This window comes from Peromyscus eremicus, chromosome 4 (assembly GCF_949786415.1).
Source record: "Peromyscus eremicus chromosome 4, PerEre_H2_v1, whole genome shotgun sequence".
Taxonomy (NCBI): Eukaryota; Metazoa; Chordata; class Mammalia; order Rodentia; family Cricetidae; genus Peromyscus; species Peromyscus eremicus.
Genome location: NC_081419.1, coordinates 38,776,672 through 38,801,450, shown reverse-complemented (window position 1 = coordinate 38,801,450; position 24,779 = coordinate 38,776,672). Strand labels below are relative to the sequence as shown.

At 41.2% G+C, this 24,779-nt stretch overlaps 2 protein-coding genes across 13 annotated transcripts in view; one reads left to right on the top strand and one right to left on the bottom strand.

Annotated features, from left to right (window-relative positions):
* Marchf7 (membrane associated ring-CH-type finger 7) overlaps positions 1-22,434 on the bottom strand; it is a 44,139-nt gene extending 21,705 nt beyond the window's left edge. The window contains exons 1-3 of one of the 3 annotated variants that reach the window (XM_059260520.1): positions 22,246-22,434; positions 3,013-3,120; positions 610-899 (exon numbers count right to left, since the gene is read on the bottom strand). The gene's annotated coding sequence lies outside the window, so the exon portion shown is untranslated. The remainder of the gene's footprint in view (positions 1-609; positions 900-3,012; positions 3,121-22,245) is intronic. The other 2 variants (XM_059260521.1, XM_059260522.1) reach the window with 2 other exon arrangements.
* Positions 22,435-22,504: 70 nt separating this feature from the next.
* Positions 22,505-24,779, top strand: part of Baz2b (bromodomain adjacent to zinc finger domain 2B) — a 329,610-nt gene continuing 327,335 nt past the window's right edge. For 9 of the 10 annotated variants that reach the window (XM_059260517.1, XM_059260519.1, XM_059260516.1 and 6 more), the window contains exon 1: positions 22,505-22,619. The gene's annotated coding sequence lies outside the window, so the exon portion shown is untranslated. The remainder of the gene's footprint in view (positions 22,620-24,779) is intronic. The other variant, XM_059260509.1, reaches the window with a different exon arrangement.

The following is a 24,779-nucleotide window of genomic DNA, read 5'->3' as shown; positions in this document are numbered from 1 at the left end:
CACACACATGCCCTCCACACACAGACACACACACACCCTATAAAACACTAGACACAGACACACACACATACACACACTCCTAAGGAATTAAAGTATTAAATTTAGTTCATGTAAAATGTGGGACCAAGTGCTTTCCACTTGTATAGATTCCTAATTAAATTTCTAAATTTTCTTCACTGGCTAACACACAATAGTCATCATTAGCTCTACAGCTCTTTACCTATAAATGTATCACATAACACAAATTAATTTTGTCTGGTTCTAAGAGCACCTAAGACAACAGCCCCTCCCACTGAGATGACAATCTTCAAATTTTTTCTTTGCTCCTGTTTGCTCTTAATCTTAGATTGACTGTACACCACACCTCCTCCAAGGACTTCCCATTCCAAACTATGGGAGAAGGTCATGCCGGAAAGGTTGTTTTCCAGAAACACTGAGGGAAAAAAAAAAAACCCTAAACATAAGTTACTTTAGTCAACATAGAAAACTTGATCATTAACATCTTTATTTTTACTGGCCTGCAATTTGTGCTGACCTATGTGAAGATTAGAAGTATGTAGCCCAAATTCTAGAAGAACCCATTTTGCAAAGCTCAACTGAGGAACCCACCTGGTCTGATATCAAGAGATCATCTCGAGAAAAAAAATCACCTAAAAGACTCCTTCAGAACTCAGGGTAAGATGGGCATTGAAGACAGATGCCAACTATCTTCTACTAGTGCTGGTCTGTTGCTAATAAACGTGCGCAGTCACTGCCTCGAGTCACTGTCTCCATCAGAAGGTAGCAGTCTAGATCCTTGTATGATTCCAGCTTCCTCTGCTTCACATTTGTGAGACTCTCTCATGCTACTTGCTCAGACAGCATGTCACTGTATAGGTGTACTTAATTACTTTCCCATTCTGTCAATGGAAATTAAATTGTCTCTTATTACCAACACCATTTAGACAAACATATTGCCTTTATAAATCAAAACCCTTGGGACTAGCAAGATGGCTTAAAGCCTTGCTACCAAGCCTGAGGATCAAGTTTAACCCCCTAGGACCCATACAGTGAAAGGAGAGGACTAACTCACACAAGCTGTCCTTGACACACACCTATATGCAATCATACAATTTAAGGGTTGGATACAGCTCAATGGTTAAGAGCATGTACTATTCTTAAAGAGGCTATGGATTCAGTTCACAACTACACCTCAACTCCAGCTCCAGAGGTATGCCTCTGGCTTTCCCAGTCACTTGCAGCACATACCATCCCTCAACAATGAAAACTACTGAAAATTCTTATTTTTTAAAAAGGTTAAAAACAACATTTTTACCCCGGGGGGTAGGGATCTATAAGCTTTCTGGAGACAGCCAAAGCCGTAAGACTACAAGGAGAATCAAGAGATAACAAAATAATCTCCCTAACTTTGCATTACCAAGTATTTTTAAGATCAAAACCTAATTTTTCCCTTCCTGAAAATTAGAATTCAGGCAAATATACAGAGTGATTTCACTACATAACTGATGTGCAGCTCAGTTAAGTATAATACTGCTTTACAAAACCATTCAAACTAAGTAACACAAATTTTCGAACTGACTTTCAGCATACCGTCTTGATAATTTATCAACTAACTTCTGTATTAACCACATCTTTCTACTTAAATTTACAACAAAGGAATTATTGAATTTATCTTTGTCTTAAAAACATACTGGATATTGACATTAAAGGAAGAACAGAAGGCAGAGCTGGCTGAGCCCTGGCCAGTTACTCCATCTTGTATAGAACAGTACTTCTTGGGTTATGCCTTTCCCCAAATGACTCCACTTTGTACAGAACAGTACTTCTTGGGTTAAGCCTTTCTGTTGCTTGAATTTCTAAATGGTCTTATAATAAAAACCCGGAGCCAGATATTGGGGTAAATGTTGAAAGATAAGAGAGACAAAGGAACAAGCCACTGCCACGTCTCACCTGTCAACTCCATGAATCCTCTGACTGAACATCTCTGAGTCCTCTGTTGAAAGGGATCCAGCCGAAAAAGCTTTAGTTCCCGTCTCCTCACCCTTATATGCCTTTCTCCACCCAGCCATATCATTTCCTGTCTCAACCTTCCTAGTGCGGGGGATTAAAAGCGTGTGACTCCCAAGTGCTGGGATTAAAGGTGTGTGCTACCTCTGCCTGGCTCTGTTTCTCTCCTAGACTGAATCAATCTCATGTAATCCAGGGTGGCTTTGAACTCACAGAGAACCAAAAGGATCTCTGCCTCCCTCCCAAGTGCTAGGATTAAAGGTGTGTGCCACTGCTGCCACCACCACTCAGCTCTATGTCTAATCTAGTGGCTGACTCTGTCCTCTGATCCTCAGGCAAGCTTTATTTGATACACAATATATCACACCACACCTTTCCCCAAGTGACTCCATCTTGTACAGAACAGTACTTCTTGGGTTATGCCTTTCCCCAAGTGACTCCATTTTACAAAGCTGCTGTGTCCCTTTTGCTAGTCTACTTTGAGTATTAGATGCTAAGGCAAAATAAACAGGTAACCTGTCTGGGCAGGCAGAAAACCATACTGGGTACACAGAATTTATGGGAAGAATCCCTCCCCAGTCATACTGTACAATCATAGGGTACAAACTTGTAGCTGGAGATTTTCTCTCCAGCTCCCACCAAGCCCCAGCAGTCCCGCAGCCCACTTATAAAATAAACACAGAGACTATTATTTAAACTGTTTGGCCTAATGGCTCAGGCTTCTAACTATCTAGTTCTTACATCTTAAATTAACCCATTTCTATTAATATATAAGTTGCCACATGGTTTGTGGCTTACCAGCATCTTTACACGCTGCTTGTCATGGTGGCGGCTGGCAGCGTCTCCTGACTCAGCCTTCCTGTTCCCAGAATTCTCCTCTCTGCTTGTCCCACCTATACTTCCTGCCTGGCTGCTAGCCAACCAGCATTTTATTTATACAGAGGGATATCCCCAGCACAAACTAATAACTTATTTATGTTAATAAAATTACTATTTTAAACTTACCAAATTAAATCAGGGAGGGACACATGGACATATCAAATCCTATCAGAACCACCACCAGGCATTTAGGTTTATCAAAAACATCAGTCCAATAAAAGAAGCAGCCCTGACCTGAAACATACAAAAGGAAGGGTACCTAAGACCATGGCACAGCAGCAACACCAACTCGTTATCATGACCATTTGTGGTACACATCACTGAGATTCTTCTAAGCCCTAGGTTTCCCACCCCCACCCCGGTTTTTCAAGACAGGGTTTCTCTGTGTGGCCCTGGCTGTCCTGGAACTTGCTCTGTGGACGAGGCTGACCACTGTCTCCCAAACACTGGGATTAAATGCATGTGCCACCATGCTCTGTTCTTATGTCCATCCACGTCAAAGCTAAGCTAAACCTAGCCATGGGATCCTCGCCTAGACTGCACACTAACCCCTTACTTTATTACTTGCAGTGACTGCCACTAGTATCAGCCTATGCCTTCACTGTCATTACTGGCTACTTTAACCCTTTCTTGGTTTTTCTGTGTGAACCATGTGATATATGATCAGTGTTGACAGATATTACTAATTAAGACTCAATGTAATAAGGAACTTGTGAAATCAATGGTAGCCAGCAAAATAAAACCTAGGTAGCTTGTGAATTTGTTATTAAATAATTTTTTTTTAAGTTTTTCGAGACAGGGTTTCTCTGTGTAGCTTTGGAGCCTATTCTCGAACGAACTCTGTAGATCAAGCTGGCCTTGAACTCACAAAGATCCGCCTGCCTCTGCCTCCCAAGTGCTGGGATTAAAGGTGTGCGCTACCACCGCCTGGCTCATTAAATAAATTTTGACACCTGAAAGAACACAAACATGTCTTTCTGTTTCTGGCTATGACACAGCAAATATTAGATAGCTTGTAAGTCTGTCATCAAGTATCATATTTCGCAACTAAGAATTTCCAGCAAATGAGAAATAAATAAGATTAAAAGCAGTATTGGTTAAAGAAACCGTATCAGGAACTACTGTGAACAGGCTATCTTTTAACAGTCCTTTTGTTCACCTGTCAAAACCCCATAAAGCAAGAGTACATGAATCGAAGACTTAAGCCATTAAAAAAAAATGACAAAGGAACACTGAGGGGAATCTGATGTAGGAGAGGTCCATTAACTCAGCATAGGATGGTGCTAAAAGTGAAGGTACCCAGAAAGACGTAGGAACTAGAAACAAAGGGTTTAACCTTATCATCACAGAACAAGAATCTATCCATACAACAAACCAAAAGAGAAGAGAAAGAAAAAAGAGACATCCAAGTATAATACAATTTCTATGGAAACAGTAATGACAATTTCTCAAAAATAAAAACAGAATTATCATAGACCACCAAACCAAACCAACCTAACCGACTGAAAATAAGGATCCCGGAATATCTGTACATCCCAATCACAGCAGTATTTGTCACAACAGAACTCAAATGTTATCAATAAATGAGTAACTGGGTAAGCAAAATATACATACAACTCATATCATCCAGCCTTAAAAAGGAAGGACGGCTAAGCAAGGTGGCTCAGCAGGTAAAGGCACTTGGTGCCAAGCTAGACAATCTGAGCTGGATCTCTGGAAACTACATGGCTGAAAATCAACTGCCACAAACTGTTCTCTGACCTCCACACAATTATGCTGTGTCACATACACACCCAAGGGCATACACATCACCCACATACTAAAACTGGGTGTGGTAGTGCACACATTTAATCCCATTACTCATGAGGAAGAGGCAGGCAGACCTCTGTGAGTTCAAGGCCAGCCTGGTCTACACAGTGAGTTCCAGGACAGCCAGAGATACATAGAAAGACCCCATTTTTAAAAATCCAAACATAAAATAAATGTAGTATTTTAAAGAAAGGTTTAAGGGGCCATTCTGACCTGTGATAGAATATTAATCAGTCTTGAAGAAATTACACTTGGAGAATTAAGTCAGACACAAGACAAGTATTGTATGATTTTACTTATCTATTTAACATAGAATCATAAAGAAAAAACAAAAAACAAAAACCAGAAGGGCAGTTACCAAGAGGAGTCAAGATTTACTACTTGAAGTGTGTACAGCTTTAGTATTACAAGATGAAAAGAACTTATACACCATATAAATTATATTTAATAAAATCAACTGTACAGTTAAACACAATTAGGATGGTAAATTCTGTATGATGTCATTTTACTATAAGAAAAACAAATTGTGGGAAAGAAAAATGAAGCATGAGGCTGAAAAGTCCATTGAATTAAAAACCTCTATTTGGAGAGGGCTAGGGAGACGAATGAGTCAGCAAAATGCTGAAATGAGCCACATGAGGACCTAATTCAATCCTTAGTACCTACACAAAAAGGCAGTGTGATGGAGTGGGCTTTTAATCCCTGACCTGAGGAGTTGGACTAAGTCTGGCCAGCTAGCCTAGCCTGCATGCCAAGTCCCAAGTCCTAGTGATAGACTCTGTCTGTCTGTCTCTCATACAACACATACACGCACGCATACACACACACACACACACACACACACACACACACACACACACACACACGCTTGCGCAAGCAAGCAAGCACCAGGCAAGCACACACGAAAAAACAAACAGAAAGTACAACTCATGAGGAGTGATACCAGAGTTTGATCTCTGGCCTCCAGGTGCACCTGAACACACATGAACCCCAGTATTTGGAGAAACAAAATCTCATATTCTTGCCCAACTCCATTCCCTCAAAGACAGAATATTTAATCACTAGGTGTGGGTGAGGCACAGGTACTATCCATCCCCGATTACCATCATAATCATTTTCACAACGAGATCAGTATGAAGAATTTTTTTAAATCTATATATATGCTATTGAGACCCAAAGTCTCTTTTATGGTCCCGTTTCTCCGATGTTGTCAGGAGATTTACAATTTTCTATTCTTAAATCACTAAAAAAACACAAGAGCTCAGGACAGGAGAGAAGGCTTAGCAGTTAAGAGGGCTGGTTGTTCTTGCAGAGGATCTGGGTTCCGTTCCCAGTACCCATATGATCATCTGCAAGCACACACATGGTGCACATATATACATAATGGTAAAATACTCATACACATAAAACAGACCTAAAAAGCTTTTAAACAGAAACAAACAAACAAAAATCAGAGGTAAGATTTCTAAAGTTGGCATATTCTCAAAAGTTTAACAGGGGGGCTGGAGAGATGACTCAGAGGTTAAGAGCACTGCTTGCTCTTCCAAAGGTCCTGAGTTCAATTCCCAGCAACCACATGGTGGCTCACAACCATCTGTAATGAGATCTGGTGCTCTCTTCTGGCCTGTAGGGATGTGTGCAGACAGAACACTGTATACATAATAAATAAATAAATCTTAAAAAAAAAAAAAAGTTTAACAGGGCAACCATGTGTAGCTCAACGTAAGAGTGCTTTGCCTAGCACACATACATGCATGAGGCCCTGGTTTGATCACCAGCACAGGGAAACAAGGGAAGAAGAAAGGAAGGAGGGAAAGCAGACAAAAGTCAACCTAGCTCACCACAACTGCTCTACACCCAAGGCCACTAGTTATCAGAAGTATCGGTTAGATACCTGCTTTTTCCTAGTAACAAACATCAAGCCTAACTACTCAATGAACTGATAGTATATAAAAAACAAAAATAAAACAATGACAATAAAAGGAACTTATAGGAAGGAAACTGGGGAGAAAAGGTTTGATTATCATCCTCAAGGGTATCAAAAAAAGATGTTTGGGAATATACAACCAGTATTGTAAGAGTTGTGGAGATTCTAAATGAAATATACTTAAAAATGAGGAACATTGGAAGGGACAAAGCATAAAGACTGAAGGAATGTTGTAGAATATTATTTTAAGATGCCTTAAATACATTTATGCTCTAGAACATTTGTTTATGATGCAAAGATGTGTTGCATACTTTTATGTTTCATTTGTTTAATCCTGTGAAGCTGTGTTACTGTGCCTGTCTAAAACACCTGATGGTCTAGTAAAGAGCTGAATGGCCAATAGCGAAGCAGGAGAAAGGATAGGCGTGGCTGGCAGGCAGAGAGAATAAATAGAAGGAGAAATCTGGGAGGAAAAGAAGAAAGAGCAAGAAAACAAGGAGAGGAGGATGCTAGGGCCAGCCACTCAGCCAGACACAGAGTAAGAGGAAAGTAAGATATACAGAAGTTAAGAAAAGGAAAAAGCCCAGAGGCAAAAGGTAGACAGGATAATTTAAGAAAAGCTGGCAAGAAACAAGATAAGCTAAGGCCTGGCATTTATAATTAAAAATAAGCCTCCATGGGGGAGGCAAAAGGGCAAAAAGCAAGAAGAGTAAAATAACAACCAACCAACAACATATTGGCGCTCCAAAGTGGGAAGTAGAAAGCTGAACAACAAAGGAAACCTCCCAGGAAGCAGAAAATGTAAAAAATGTAACATAAGCAACAGGAGAGATGGATCAGAGGTTAAGAGCACCAGCTGCTCTTGCAGAGGACCAAGGTTCAATTCTCAGCACTCACATGGCAGCTCACAACTGTCCTCAGCTACAGTCCCAGGAGACCAAACACCATTCCACAGGCAAAACAAAACACCAATGCACATTAAAAATAATTTTAAAAATGTAACATGACAAGAATTGTTCAAAAGATGATCATTTGTGGTGATAAGAGAGAAGAAAACCAAGGAATACCTTTCTACAACTGAAACACACCAACCTCCACAATGAAAGGAAGCAAGCAAGATCCCAGAGAGTAAGATCAACATTATAAGCCAAACATTATAACCAAAAAAATAAAACAAAAGCCACTGACAAGAAGCAACTGGAGAGAGGTGGAATGAAGACATTCTTCTGACTTACAGTTTAAGGGATACAGTGCACCATAATGGGAAAAGCATGGCAGCAGCAGATGAAGCAGCTGGTCACCAAACATTAGCAGTGAGGAAGCAGACAGAAAAGGGAAGTGAAGTTAACCTACCAAACCACAGGGCTCACTCCAAGTGACTCACTGCCCCAAGCAAAGATTCACTTCCTATGGGTTCCACAGCCTTTCAACACAGCTCTAGCTGGGGACCAAATGTTCTAACACATGAGCCCACAGAGGACATTTCGTAATTCAAGCCACAACCATTTCAGTGTGAAATTTCAGAAACATAGAAATAAAGGGAAGATCCTACCATCTACTACAGTAGGGAAGTGGACCCATACAAAGGGACAGTAACCAGAGAAATTTGGCAATATCCAACTACTAAACAAAGCCCAAAGTACTGAAAAGCACGTATACAACTATGAATTCCAATCCATGACTGTGAAGAACAGGACATTTAAGGACATGCATAACCAATCAAAGAACAAAAGGACTGAGGGCTTATCTCAGTACTACCAAAGGGAGAGCCCCACCATCATATTGCTGTGGGATGTCGTTCTGTATGCTGTGAATATGTGGTGCTCTGATTGGTTGATAAATAAAATGCTGACTGGCCAGTAGCCAGGCAGGAAGTATAGGCGGGATAAGCAGATGAGGAGAATTCTAGGAAGAGGAAGGCTGAGTCAGGAGACGCCAGCCTGCTGTCCAGGGAGTAGCATGTAATGGCATACAGGTAAAGCCATGGAACATGTGGGGACATATAGGTCAACAGAAATGGGCTGAGTTTAAGTGTAAGAGGTAGTTAGTAGCCTGAGCAAATGGCCAAGCCGTTTTAATTAATGTAAGCCTCTGTGTTCTTACTTGAGTCTGAGTGGCTGTGGACCGGGTGAGACACAGGAAAACTTCTGGCTACACCGTATCTTTTTGTTGTTGTTTTTGTTGTTGTAGTTGTTTTTGGATTTTTGAGACAGGGTTTCTCTGTGAAACAGTTCTGCCTGCCCTGGAACTCACGCTGTAGACAAGGCTGGCCTCGAACTCACAGAGATCCACTTGCTTCTGCCTAGTGAGTGCTGGGATTAAAGGAGTGCGCCACCACCGCCAGGCCCACCACTATATCTTAAGTGAAGACCATGTCCTACCAAAATGAATGTGCAAAGCATGAAACAACCATATAAAGAACCCAGGAAGCTGTGACAAAGGGAAGCATTGAAGAGAACAGCAACACAAAAGCTAGGAACAACTGGTCACACTGGAGTAGGAAAAACGAAGAAGGGGTTCTAAGAAATAAAGTATCATGCGGAAACTATATTTCATAGGCAACGTGGTAGAAATGATGGGTGGGCACAATTGGAAAACCAAGTACCTAAAATAAAAGGTCATCTTATTTTTTTAATGAAAAAAGAAAATTTGTAGTATGAAAAAAAAAAATCAACATCCTACTGATCAGGGGCCATAAGATGAAACACTGACTATTACAGAATACCAAAACCCATAAAAAAGAAATCTCAAGGAAACTCATTATGATATCAGCATTGTGGCAAGATATTATACATTCCAGTCCTATATTATCAAGCAAAATATATTTGCACTGCTGGGTCCATGACAAAATGGCACTGCCTACAGTATAGGTACAAATTCAACTTCAACAAATATCTATCATTATAATACATATCTAACAAAGCAGTACTAATTCCAGGATAAAAGTGGTTTACTGAAAAGTGGTTTACTGATTTGTTTCCAATACTCTAAGGACTGAGGCTATTTTGTTTTGACAAGAAGCAGTTATTGGAGCACGTGGTCTCACTGTCAGGTACACAAGAGGCACTCAGTGCCAACAGTTTCCCACCTCTAACAGAAATTCTAACCAGCCCACAGGGTCATTTTTTTTTTTTTTTTTTTTTTTTTTTGAGGCAGGGCTGTGTGTAGCCCTAGCTGTCTTGGAACTAGCTCTGTAAACCAGGCTAACTCCGAACTCACAGAGATCTACCTGCCTCTGCCTCCCGAGTGCTGGGATGCACCACCACTGGCCGGCCCAAAAGATCATCTGTTAATTTTGTGGGGCCATTGATATGGTTTGGTGGGTAAAGGCACCTTATGCCAAGCCTGACTATCCTGAGTTTGATCTCTGGTAGAAAAGATCACAGGATAGAGACCTGACTCTCTCAAGTTGCCCTGACCTCCATATATGTACACTCACATACACAAAATAAATTAATTAAAAATATTTTTAAAAGGCAATTACTATAATCTGGGAAAGGAGGTATGCGTCTATTTGAATGACTGCTAATATTTAGTGAGAATAGTATAAACAGGCTACTCAATTTTATTATGGTATAAAGTACAGGAACTTAAGAGAAAAGGACAATGATAACCAAAAAGAATTGCATGAAAAACATCCTGAAGTAACAGTATAAACAAACTTTTTAGGAATATGAAGGTAAACAAATCCTAGGACACACAAATAAACAGCAAAAAAGCAACCAACCAACTAACCACAAACTGGCAAGTAAGACCAGAATGGGGTAAAGGGTGGGACAAAATGATTTTCTTCTAAGTAGGCTATCCATACTTCATGACTTACCTAGAAAAGTCTAAGTTTATAATCTGCAAAATCCTAATTTAGGATTACCATGCCAGGATAAGTTTGCCTGGTGACAAGGGTCACTCTACATTAGCTCTGGCTCTCGTAGAACTCACTATGTAAACCAGCTGGCCTTGAATTCACAGAGATCTGCCTGCTTCTGCTTTATTAGTGCTGGGATTAAAGGCTCGTAACAGCATATCTACTCCCAGTATAATTAACAATGCCTATGCTGTTTTTTAAAATTGCAGATGTTAGGTAATAAAGGATATGGTCACCTAACTCAGAAATCTTCCTACCACCTGCTTTTTCTCATCTATATACGTATTTGTTAAGTCCATACAAAACTGTTCATTAGAAAGAAGTGAAATTTTACATTGGAAATTTAAAGACATGTATTAGGAGAAAAAAATATTCATGAACACTAACATTCAAAAGTATATCAATGACTCTTCAGCACCAAGAAGTAAAATCCTAGAGTATTTTAACAAGAAGATATGTTACTTTATCAAGGTGGCTACAAAAATATTAAACAGAGGACTGTATATGTGATGAGGATTTTGAACTGGAAGACAACATTCATTAAAAGATACAAGTCTACAACTCATTTTTTAAAAAAGCACAATGCATAATTATGCCTCTCATAATTTACTTTGACTCTATCATACCTAGCTCTTTCTTTTAGAAAGTAACTTAGTAGAATGTCTGTTCAGAACACACCTCTGGAGAGGAGGCAGAGAGGCAGAAAGAGTCCTCTGAGAGAGAGAATTTGATACCGTGTGAAACTATTTTTGGCAACGTCGCTACATAAACTGATTGAATTTTGACAATGTGTTATATGAAAACTTACATAATTTAGTTGCATAAGTTGTAGGTCAAAAGCACAAAAAATAGTAAGAAATAAAATGTAGTCCTTGGAAAATGTCTACCAAACAAAGATTTAGAAGGAATTTTTTTAAAAGCCCATTTAACTAATAGATTTTTATGGAATGTTTACTATGTGCTGAGCAAATTAATTTTAAACAAGGGAATGGTTAAGTTGAGCAGAAAAACGCTCACTATATCAAGAAGCTGTAGCCTGGTGATAACAAACTATATAAACAACTGTCAAGTTCTGTAAGAGAAAAGGGAAGGCATAAGCAAGAATAACAGGTAGGACACAGTGCACTCAATCTATATACAATCCTTTCATCACACTGAACTGTACTTTGAGGCTCACAGGAAATCCCCAGTCATGGGAAGTCTTCTGTGCTCATGGCCCTCAAGAACAAGCGAGCACTGACAGGTACAAGGGACTGCATTTTCTCAACTCTACAAATTGCTCTGAATGCAGAAAGAACATAATGAGCCACAAAGCCATTACAATCTTAGTAAGTGTTTGAGGTTGTCATTTTACTTAACTCTCAACTCCCAAGATGAAGTCTCTGGGTAAAGACTCTCTGTAATTATTACTATTTACTGCATCATCTGTATTTTTACTATAGCCTCACTTTAGAGTATTTTTTTCAGATTTTTAAAAATTTATTTTAGGCTGGTGTGGTGGTGCACACCTTCAATTCCAGCATTACGGAGGTAGAGGCAGGAAGATCTCTGTAAATTTGAGGCAGTCTGGTCTACACAGGAAGTTTCTAGACAGCCAGGGCTACACAGAGAGACCCTGTCTCAAAAACTAAAAATAAGTAACCAAATAAAATTTCATTTATTCTAAGATATAAAGCCATTTTAATAGTGATTGATAAATGCACCAAGAGATATGTTCACCAATTCCTATATTGGTATATTCTTACAAATCAGTAGCTTGCTGTAGCTATTAAAAAAGGTTAACTTCCTCTTGCTGTGGATAATTTCATTCATCTGAGAATCCTAGGAATCCCTTCAGAGCTCTCTATAATTAGTTCACGCCTTTGGTGGTCTGTTATACACAACCCAAAGGGTCTTTACAGACACAGACACACATGCACACACGCATGCACGCGCATACACACTCATAAACAGCATTAAATGTATTCACATCTATTCCACACAAATAATCTTTAAGTTTTCTTTTAGTCCATGTAAAAGCCTAAAGAAATCTGTCATCATCAGTTAAAATCTGAAAATTAAGTCTCCATCTGATGTTAAGTGCCACCTATCAAGCTGCCTGTTAAATACAAGTCTCATCACTAAAAGAGTATAGGCCTACTGTAAATCACCAGAAGTTTGTGAGAGGTTTTTAACTTGGTAGCATGATCATGTACCTATACAAAAGAGGAGAATCTCAGGAACCCTAGCCAACTTCCACACTCTTCCCAAGAGGGTGGAAATAGGCTGTTGTTAAGGGAAGGCTAGGAAACTGAGTTTCGGCAAAGACTCTGTACTGATTGATATAACACAGAAAGGTCTGTAGACATTGGGGAGGGGCTGTGAAACCCACTCAGCTAAGCCCTTCGGCCAATTTAAGGCAGAGATCAGCTGGCACAAAGGACAGAGGCTCACACAAAATCTGACTGCACTCTAGACTCCAGAATGGACAGAAGACAGGAAGAAGCATAGAAACACTGAAGAATTCTCACCTTTCAAAGAGAAATAGGACACAGAGAGCCCGTCTAAGATAGAAGCACCAGTAAGATGAAAAATGCTTTTCTAAATAGGATTTTGTTTCAGTTAGTAAAATGCAAAAGTGGTCTACTGCTGAGAAAGCCTTTGAGATCCTCTGCGGCATAGGACTTTCAAAAACAAACAAACAAACACTGAGGTTAGGGCCAACAAGGCATGCCTCCGAGTCTAATATTTGAGTTTGACCTGTTGGACCCGACCCACATGATCCAACAGAGAGAACTAATTTCCACAAGCTATCCTGACCTTCAGTCTGTGGCTCACTTGTACCACACTCACAAAATAAAATGTAAAACAAAAATTCAAAGTAATAGTTAACACAGTAATAGTGAAAAGAAACCACACAGCCTTCTAGGCCTCTAAGGCCAAAGCAGTGGCAATCTACTACTAGAGTGGTTTTAGGCAAATAAGCAGTATTACAGTTTAGACTCAACTACAATTAAACCAATGCTATCCATTACACTTACACCCTGGCAGAAATAGAGCACACAAATACAAACTAGGATAATTAATATCATACCTACATAGAAGGCTGAAAATAATGATTACAAAGCCGTCAAAATGTGGGCCAGCGAGAAGACTGTTCAATCCCCAGAACCCACATGGTCAAAGGAAAGAACTGGCTCCCACTAGATGTCCCCTTATATAAACACAAAATAAAAGTTTAAAAAGAGAAAAAGAAAATAACCTGAACATGTTATGGAAACACCAAAGTGACAAAAGTCTCCCCGCCCCCCAAAAAAAACAAAAACAAAAATAACAAAGACAACTTCATAGGTAGTATTTGGAATGATTTTTTTGATGACTCAAAGTAGGAAGAAAAAAAAGGGCACGAAGATATTAAGGCTTTTTTAAGAATGAAAGCCAGAAAACATTACAAAGGGTGCAATTCAAAGCAGAGTAGGAGCCAGGAAGAGTTCTGAAAGTAGTAAATGCAGAAAGCAGACTACTCCAAGTGGTAAAAGCACTGGCGTCCTCTGCTCAGGTGTATGTACTTAGGATTTCTCCCTCCAATGCTTTTCTGGAGCTTAAAGAAATGAAATAATTAGTATTCCAACAAAACTTGTATCTGTTTAGCATTAATAGGTCACTTGTAACTTCTGCACTTTTTGTAATACTAAAGGAACTTCAAAGTTAGTTTCACAGCCTTTGTGGAAGCCCAAGCCCCACTTTAGCAAGTCAATGCTATAAAGTTTAGGAGCTACTCAAGATTCTGAAACAAGCTCAGTTTAAAAAAAAAATCCCTTCCCCCACAAGCTGGCTAAGCAACCAGTTAAGATACAGGAAGAGAATCTGGCTCCAAGACAATGTTGAGTGAGGCCCCAACAAGAAGAAATGAAATGAACAGAAGGCAGAGTTGATACATACTTCCAAAGAAGAAAACAAATGATCTAATAACCAGAAGGAGAGGGAAGTAATTATTCAGAATACTAATCAACTAAATGAAGCTTAATGCTTTCCTTTCTTGAGACTGAGAGCAGGGAGAAAGAAAGTACAAGTAAGACGATTTCAAGGAATAGGGGCAGAGACAAGGTACTCTAGCTAAGAGTGCACACTTCTTGTAGCAGATCCAAATTTGCTTCCCAGCATCATCTATATTGGGTGGCTCGCAACTGTCTAAAACTCTAACTCCAAGGATTAACACCCTCCTGGCTTACACAGGCAATCGACAATGTACACAAATATCCAGACATACCCAATACATAGAACAGGAGGAGGAAGCCTGCGGCAGCACCTAGGAAATAGCTCTCTGGGTTAAAAGGACCTACTGCCAAACCTCATGATCTTGAGTTTGATCCCCAGAAACCACCTGGTAGAAGAGAGATCTGACTTTCAAAAGTTATCTGACTTCTACATGTGCTCACATACAGCACACAAAATAAATAAAATGCAATTTTTAAGTGAATAAAAAATAGCCAGATGTCATGGTGCACACCTTTAATCCCCGAACTCAGGAGGCAGAGACAGACCTCTCTAAATTCGAAGCCAGACTAGCTTACAATAGTTAGTTCCAGAGAGACCCTGTCTCAAAACAAACAAATAAACAAAAATAAATAAATAAATAAGGAAAGAAAGAAAAAAAAAGAAAGAAGTATGAAGTGACTTAAAAGTCCAGAGGATGTTATTAATAAAGTTCTGAAAGCATAGTAGGGTAATGTGGGCCATCAACAGATTTTTAATCATGCCCATTTTTACTCTATGTCAGGCATATACTACCCCTTTGTGTTCTGTCTGTTCTATACCTTCTGCTTGGTTAGTCTTAGCACTAGGCTTCCAATATATCTTTAATAGTAAAATCTGGAGTACAATTGAAGCCTTGAATGATAATGCATGCCTACAATCCCAGCACTCAGGCTGAGGCAGAAAGATTATGAGTTCCAGACTAGCATGCTATCAAAAACCAGAACAGAAGATAGGCAGATGGCTGCTTGAGGACTGAAATTCAGAAACCAACATCAATGGGGGGCAGCTCACAAATGCCTTAACTCCAGCTCCAAGGAACCCAGCAACCTCTTCTGGCCTCTGCAAACACATACAGATACACACACACACACACACACACACACACACACACACACACGATTTATTTTCTAAGTTAATGTAAATTCTATATGTTACCTGCTTGTGAGGTCAATTTTGTTTGACCTGTACCACAAGTTGCCTGTCAGTGTAAAACTTGAAAAGCCGTGAAGTTACAAAGCAGAGAAGTAACCGTACAACCCAGAAGCAGCTGTTTTCCTTTTTTGCAGTACTGGAGACTAAAATTGGGGCCTCACTCATGCCAGGCAAGCACTGTACCACTGAGATATAGCCTTAAACTGTAATTTTTGAAAAAAATTTTAGTCAAGCACAGGTGGCACACATCTTGAATTCCAGCACTCAGGAGACAGAGGCTGGCTGACTTCTGAGTTCAAGGTTAAACTGGTCTACATAGTTTTAGCTCCCTGCCAGGCAGAGCTATGCAGTAAGACTGTATCCAAAAAAGAAAAAGAAAACAACTCTTTTGCTATTACCGTTTTTTGAGACAGATCACACTAAATTGCCCCAGTGATCTTCCTACTTCGGCCTTCATAATTGGAATTACAAGCTGTGTCACACTAAGCCTGGCCAAGTTTTGATTCTGCTTCCTCTCCTACCACAACACTGCAGATCACTGTGTCCCATTAATCTAATAATAGTTCCATTCAGGTATGTCAAGTCATATAGTAACACAGTAAACACAATCCACACTTCTAGAGTAACCAAAAAGACCCAACCTATCCATATGAACCGATGTTGTTTCCTACACATAAGTCTTTTCCTGTATTTTAATGCATTTGTTAATACAAATGTATTAACACATTTACTAGTCAAATTCACTTAACTACTTTCTTTCCAAAACAAGACACTGAAGTTTTTTGGGTTTTTTGTTTGTTTGGTTTTGGTTTTTCAAGACAGGGTTTCTCTGTGTAGTTTTGGTTCCTGTCCTGGATCTCGCTCTGTAGACCAGGCTGGCCTCGAACTCACAGAGATCCACCTGCTGGGATTAAAGGTGTGCATCACCACCGCCCGGCGACACCTAATGTTTAGCACAAGCCAACTTCAAACAATTTGTAGAAAAATGGTAAAATGTAAGCTTTGCAATCTCTATACGTGGTATGAGTCTCTATTTAATCTCTAATGCTTAATAAGTCTTTTACCTACAAAATGGTGATGATACTACTTTCAAGTGTGAGATTTGGTGACATAGCACACACTGAACAAACACTAGCAATTATGAAATAATACCTCCAGAGTTAGAAAGTCTATTGGCTTTTTTATTTGAAATTTGTCTTTATCATAAAATAAAATCTTTAAAAATCACTCAGGTTTATATATAAGCCATTCTCTGCAAAGAAACTTCTACTAGTGTAGTTACCTTAATGGTATCTTTGAATTAAGAATATCACTTGGGGCTCAAGACGGCTCTGCAATGAGACTGCTTACTGCTCTTGACAGAGGACTGGGTTTGGTTCCCAGCACTAACATGGCAGCTCACAATCATCTGTACTAACTCCAGGTCCAGAGGATCTGATGCCCCCTTTGACCTTGTTGCTCTCCTATACACACATACATATAAAATAAATTTTAAAAAGTATCTCAGCCTATTGGCTGTGAACACTGCCGAATTGGAAGGAGAGGGCTGGGGATACAGCTTGGGTGGCAGAATACTTGCCTAGCATGCAGAAATACATAAAACTGGGTGTGGCTGAGGCTTCCTACCATCCCATTTATAATCTCAGCATCTAGTAGAGACATGAGTAACACAAAGTCAAGGTCATCCTCATATATTTAAGGCCAGCTTGGGCTAGCAACCCTATGTCAAAAACTAAATAAGGGAAGGGGAAATTGCTCAGTGAGTAAAACATGTTCTGCTCAAGAAAGAAGGCCTGAGTTAGGATCTGTAGCGCCCACATACAAAGTAGGGTATGGTAATGCACATCTGTGCTGTGAAACAAAAGACAAGAAGATCCCAGAGGCTCAAAGCTCAAGATCAGTGAATTCCAGTTCATTTAGAGATTGTAAAGACCTTATCTCAAAAAACAAGGTAGAAGCTGGGCGGTGGTGGCACATGCCTGTAATCCCAGCACTCAGGAGGCAGAGGCAGAGCCAGGTGGATCTCTTCGAGTTTGAGGCCAGCCTGGTCTACAGAGAGAGATCCAGGACAGCCAGGATTACACAGAGAAACCCTGTCTTGAAAAACTTTTAAAAAAAAAGATGGAGGGTGATAGAGGAAGACACTAAGATACCAGATACTGATCTCCGGCTTCATTGCACAAATGGACGGGATTGAGAACCCACACACATACACAACACACGCAAAACATAAATAGCTGTTTACAGCCTTCGCATCTACACACAAAGCAAGTATCAAAAAGTGCTGTGCTTATAAAGACTAACATGAGGTCAGAGTCACAAAAGCTTAGACCACGTGGTGTGTAGGACTTAAATTTCCTATTGAATTTTTTTTTCTTGGTTTTTCGAGACAGGGTTTCTCTGTGTAGCTTGGTGCCTGTCCTGGATCTCACTCAGAAGACCAGGCTGGCCTTGAACTCTAAGAGATCCTGGCCTTGAACTCACAGAGATCCGCCTGGCTCTGCCTCCCAAGTGCTGGGATTAAAGGCGTGCGCCACCGCCATCACCACCACCACCCTCACCACCACCACCCTGGCTTAATTCTTTTTTTTTTTTTTTTTTTTAAGATTTATTTATTGTGTATACAATGTTCTGCCTGCATGTATCCCTGCAGGCCAGAAGAGGGCACCAGATCTCATTACAAATGGCTGTGAGCCACCATGTGGTTGCTGGGAATTGAACTTAGGACCTCTAGAAGAGCAGTCAGTGCTCTTAACCTCTAAGCCATCTCTCCAGCCCCCTGGCTGAATTCTTAAACATACTAAAAGTAGAGAAAATTAACTTCCACATACCAATCAACAATGTTAAACAAATTATCATTATTTGATCAATCCATTTACCATTTCTTCTACTAATTATTTTAAAGCAATTGCAACCGTGGCATTTTAAAGAACGTGTATTCTTTTTGTTTTTGTTTGTTTTGAGACAGTGTTTCTCTGTGTAGTTTTTGGTGCCTGTCGTGGATCTCGCTCTGTAGACCAGGCTGGCCTCAAACTCAAATATCGGCCTGGCTCTGCCTCCCGAGCACTGGGATTAAAGGCGTGCGCCACCACTGCCCAGCCAAGAATGTGTATTCTTAAATCTTTGGCAAATCATAAAATACGACTACAAATTTCTCCCATGCCCTAGTATGAACGTATCTTGGCAGTGCCATGTGGCTAGTCTGGACAGGACATGGCCAACTTTTACTTTTCTATCCCTTGAATGTAGATGTGCCTTGCAAGTCATACCATATGGTTTGAAAAAGTCCTGAGGCCTTGTACCTTCCATTTTCATTCTCTGGATGCTATCCTGAAACATCATCCCATAAGAGATCACTCGGAATAGCAAGATCCAAGTATCAACCAATACCACCAAGAGGCAAGGAAGCTAACTGTGCCAAGAGGGAAGTCCTTTGACACATAAAACTTCTAGGGCCTTTCAGAAAACAGTTCTCTCTGGATACTTAGCTAACACAGACTTAGGGTATTCTTAATATTTTAAAGGTTTTCTTTAGCAGTAGCAGCAGCAGCAGCAGCAGCAGCAGCAGCAGCAACTATCCAACTGTGCTACTGTCTATCAGTCTCCAGCACTTAAAGAGAAGGCAGTTTAGGTGTCACAATTCAATCTCCAATCACCAACTACAACCCATTTGAGTGTTCTTGTGCAGTCAGAAATACATGATTAGCAGCTTTTACAAGCCTACCCTCTTTTACAGCTGTTGGGAAAAAGGAGTGCAGAGGATTAGGTGATTTTAAAGGCAGACGGTCAAACTTATCTCGTCTAACCAGTCAGAGAAAACACATTGGAGAACAGGTAAAACCAGCTTGGACCACAATGAGTTCATGTCAGTGCAGAAAATTAAAAATTACAATCAGACAACATCAAATCTCAGTCAACTCTTTTTTTTTTTTTTTTTTTTAAAGGTTTTTTTTTTTTTTTTTTTTTTTTTTTAAAGATTTATTTATTTATTATGTATATATAGAAGAGGGTGCCAGATCTCATTACAGATGGTTGTGAGCCACCATGTGGTTGCTGGGAATTGAACTCAGGATCTCTGGAAGAACAGGCACTGTTCTTAACCTCTGAGCCATCTCTCCAGCCCCCTCAGTCAACTCTTAAATTATGGAGCAATTTTATCATTTCTGCTCAGTCCTTTTGGATTCACTCCCAGCAACTTTACTAATGATACAAGTTTAATGAACAAACAAACAAAGACAAATGAAATAATTCTCCTTGGGTGACTACTTTAGTAGGAACTTGTTCATTTTAAGTTGTCATCTAATTTGGCCCATTATTGATCTAATAGTTTAATAGCTCATTACTTATTACTTAATTTGTTACTTAAAAATATGGCTTGATGCAAGCCTATACATTCTATTTAAGTATTTCCAAATTTCTTACTGACATAAAGATAATTTTATTTGGATACAACAGTTCTCCATCACACAGCACGGGGCACTAAACTTTCTAATGTATCACAGAAGTCTTCCACGGCAAGCTCTAACCTTCCTTCATTTTACCTCTCAGCCGTGGGAAGCCAACTGTCACCTCTTAAACCACAGCTCCACAAGCAGGTCCTAGCCACTCGTCAGCTTAGCATTAAGCATTTCTCCCTTTAAACTTTCCCAAGCTGACCACACCACTGATGCCCCGACAGCATTCCTGTATAGTATTTACAGGAAGGTACTAACAGCAGTTGTTTACAAATCGGTCTGATGACTAAACTGTGAGCTGTAGAAGATTGCGTCAAGCTCATTGCTGCGAAGGGAAACTCTAGTAACCAAACAGTGCTTATACTACTTGATAAATTTTCCACACCAAGATTACCTTAAGGTATATTAAAATGTGGACAACTCTTTATAATAGATGGAAGTGTGAGAGACGGGTATAAAATTGACTACATATATGATATAAACGTTGGCTGTCTACATAAATGCTATGGATGACTTATGTCCAAGGTGATTGTCCTTCAATGTAGAATAGAGAGAAAACACGTGAAGTTATGTAGGAAAACATTCCTCCTTATTCCAGACATCTGACCTAGGTTTGGGGTTACAGCTTAGTCAGAGAGTAAATGCTTAGTATGCCCAAGACATCTGATCCCATGAAACTGAAAATAACTTAACGTAATGGGGTGGGGCACTAAATTCCAATATATACATATATGAAACTGTATGAAAAGAATAAAGAATAAATCTATAGGTGTGGGGGGGGATGGTGTACCAAACATTTAGGGCAAAACTAGAGCTGTGTAGTGTTTGTTCCTGGATCTGGTGGCACACTCCAGCAATCCCAGAAGGCTTAGGCAAGAGTACCTAAGTTAGAGGACAGTCTGGGTTGCATTATGAGTTCAATGCCAGCATAAAATACAAGGTAAGATCCCCCTCTAAACAAACAAAACAAACTCACATATACATGAAGCGATGTGGATACAACTCACAAAGTTCAATTTTAAGGTTTTTTTTTCTGATCAGAATACTTGGGTTATAAACCTGTGGTAAATTTCATTTGTTTATAGTCATTAAAAACTCACACTCCAAGTATGATGCCCTGAAGTGTCTGTTGACTGTTGGACACACTAGCTCATCTTATTAAAATCGCATTTCAAGGAGTGGAGGAACTCATCTCAACCAGATCTGAAGAGGTTAAATAACTATGGTCATGGTAATGACCAGAGCCTCTGATTCCATTGCTACTGCCTCACGCTGCGGCTTCACACTTACTGGAGCTGTAAAGAAAACCCTGACCCCATTTCCGGTTCTCTCGTGAAAATACATAGAATCTACCTTTCTTGTGATACTACTACTGTTTGATTTGTAAATCAGAAATGTATCGCTATGCTTCTCTTCATTATTTATCTTCCACTCTGCATACAAAAGGAATAGAAAGGAGTAAGAGATAATAAGGACATTTTAAAACAAAGTATCTAAAAACTACAAAATGGTGTGTGGACCGAGACAGGCTCTTATTAAATTGTTTTCACACTGGTCTTGACGATGTGTTTATTACCTCCACGGACCACCCCCTCCCCCCAATATACTAACATCTACTTTCGTGGGAAGGAAGCAGTGTTCATTGTAGTGGTTTCGATTGTGTGTGTGTGTGTGTGTGTGTGTGTGTGTGTGTGTGTGCTCTTCGTCTTCACGTCGCAGTTTCTTCAAGATGAGGGAGCCTTTTACTCCTCACACCTTGCCGTGTCTGGCTAGCGTCGGGTCACCGACACCTCTCGCCCCGGTTTGAATCTCAAGAGCCATCTTTCTGCTCCTCACGCCAGTGTCACGCCACTCACGGTGCGGGGCCCGGCAGAGGCCTACCTACCGTCACCGACTCCCAGGGGCTAGGAGAGACTGACCGACATTCCAGCAGGGGTTGCTAAGGCCGATCCCGTCCTCCCGCCCGGCGCCCGGCGCCCCAGGCCGCCGCGGGTCCCCGAGGGACACGCACCGTCCGCCCTCCCCGCTCCCGGGGTCCGGGGTGGGGGCGGGGGGGGGTGCGCACTCCAGGGCTCCCCTCCCCCACCGCCGCCGCCGCCGCCGCCGCCGCCGCCGCCGCCGCCGCCGCTCTTTACCCTCCTCCAGCTGGCACACCGCAGGGAGCGTCGGGCTCGCCGCAGCCACACCGCCGCCTCCTTCCTCGGTGGTGTGTGTGCTCGGTCTCGGGCTCCAGCAGACAAGTCGGCGACGAAGCACAATGGCGGCCGCCCCTCCGGATGCGGCGCAGCACTGGCCGCCGCCGTTGGCAGCCCCGCCCTTCCTCCTCCCCCGGCCACCCCCCCCCCGTTCCCCGCCCCTGCGCGCTCTCGGGCCGCTTCTCGCGAGAGTGGCCGCGTCGCGGGGGAGCCGGGCAAGCTGCGGGCGGGCTAGACGTGCCCCGCCGCGGGGTGGTGCTCTGACTGCGGCAGCCGTTGAGGGGCCGCCTCGGGGGAAGCTGCCAGGCGCCACGGTAAGCGGCCGCGGCTGGTCGGCGACGTGCGGGCGTGCGGGCGCCGGGAGCGGCGCGGGAGGCCGGGCGGGCTGGTGGCCGCCCGGAGAGTGAGGGACACGGCGCCCGCCTGGCTCCCGTGCCCGCCCGCCCGCCGCGGGCCCCTGGCAGGCCCGCCGCTCCGGGTCCCGCCCGGCTGGTGGCGTGGGTGGATTTTTGTTTCTCTGCGCTTGGCAAGTGGCGCAGTGACTGTTTACTGAACCGAGTCAAACACTGCCTCCTTCTCCCGCCTCCCCCTCGAGCCTCCCTGGCGCGTCCCTGCCCACCTTGTAGGATTTGACAGCTCCCCCTCCACCTCCAGCCTTCTTCTGATGGATGCGTACACCCTTCTCGTAGTTTCCTTGGAGTAAATAAGTTTTAAAGGTCGGGGTGGTGTTTTTTTTTTTTTTTTTTTCTTTCACGGTCACGTCTATCTTAAAATTATGCTATTAAGCTTTGAGAGCGCAGCTACAGGTTTTGCAGCAAAACATTCACTTATTTAGAAGGAGCGAGGGAATCTGTGACGTAGTCTGGTGAATATGAGAGGAAACTTTCAAAACCACTGTAAATGCGGTAAACTAAGATGTAAATGAGTACTAATAAATACCAAGAGTATGGGAAAGCCACAAATTATGGGGAGTTTGATCTACCAAGCACGAGTTGTTTAACGGTAAGTTCTTACTGAAACTTGGAAGCATAGTGAAGGCACTTGATTTAGACCTATTTGATTTAGCTTTTTGTTTTGTTTTAAAGAATCCCTTGAATCTAGATAATTACGCTGAGTGAAATGCCATATATATAAAATATATAATATATTATATATATATAGAGAGAGAGAGAGAATTTCATCTGAACAAAGTGGAGTATCAGTCAGTAATCGTCCCTGTTTCGTTGATCTCCACTCATCACTATAATAAGTTTTAGCTAGTACAAACTTCAGTTTTTTGTTTTAATTTTGTTAAAGTTGACACCCAGGCATCAGCCTTTTAGGGTGTTGAAATGTAGACAAAGTATCTGGTAGGGGATATAATTAAGTACAGATTACTTTTGAGAAGATTAATTTGTCCTTTTAAGAAAATTAATTGTTCTATTCTGTTTGGCCATATAACACCCTTAACAATCAGAATTCTTGGGTTCAAATCTCAGCCCTGCCTCTTAGTACCTTTATCTTCATCAATTATTTAACCTTGCTAAGAATTCCTTAATCCAGGCTTCTTCCTATGGATTAGGGACCATAATCACAATGCTGCCTAAACTTCATGGTGTTGTTGAAAGGATTAAATGAGGCCATTTATCAGTTCTTAGAACATAGCAAGCGTTCCATAATTGTTCGTAGTTACATTGCGTGTCTAAACCACCACTTGGCCTTTCTGGAATTTAACATTGTGTAGGCCCTTAAACATCTTTTTGAGTTTGTTCTGTGTTAAGTGGAATGACAGCACCATTTTCCTGAGATATAGTAGTCAAACCTGGTAGTGGGAACTTCTCTACAGAAGCCCTACATCTGGCAAGGATGGTGCAGGTTTTGGGAGATTATGGCTTCGTCTTCTTCCAATACTGAGGAAATTATTATGAGAGGTGAGTGTGGTACCAGATTTCTATTTGACAGAGCTTCCAGATGTTAACTGTTTAAGAATTTTTAGTTTATTTATTTAGTGTGTGGGGAGGGGCTTGCCTCAGAGCATGTGTGAGGTCAGAGAGCAACTTGTGGGAGTGGGTTCTCCCTTACTTTGTGAGTCCTGGGATCAAACTCAGGTCATCAGGCTTGGCAGCAAGCTCTTTTACCGGTTGATCCATCTCACAGGCTCCAGATTCCAGTTTTTAGTTAATGCTAGGTAATATCTAAAAGCCACTGAAGTGTTTTTTTCTTTGAGAATGGTCAGGGTCGTGTGTGTGTGTGTGTGTGTGTGTGTGTGTGAGAGAGAGAGAGAGAGAGAGAGATTGATTGATTGATTGATTTACTCCCTGTTGTGAATTTTAAGTAATTTATCATTGTCAACAAATAATTACTGAAATTTTGCTATGTTAGAGACATTTTATGTTTTACTAGGAATTATGGAGATAAGTAGGTGTAATAGTGTCTATATGTTCCCAAACAATAATCAGAGCAAACAATTTGATAGGCAAGCATCTGAAATCAGA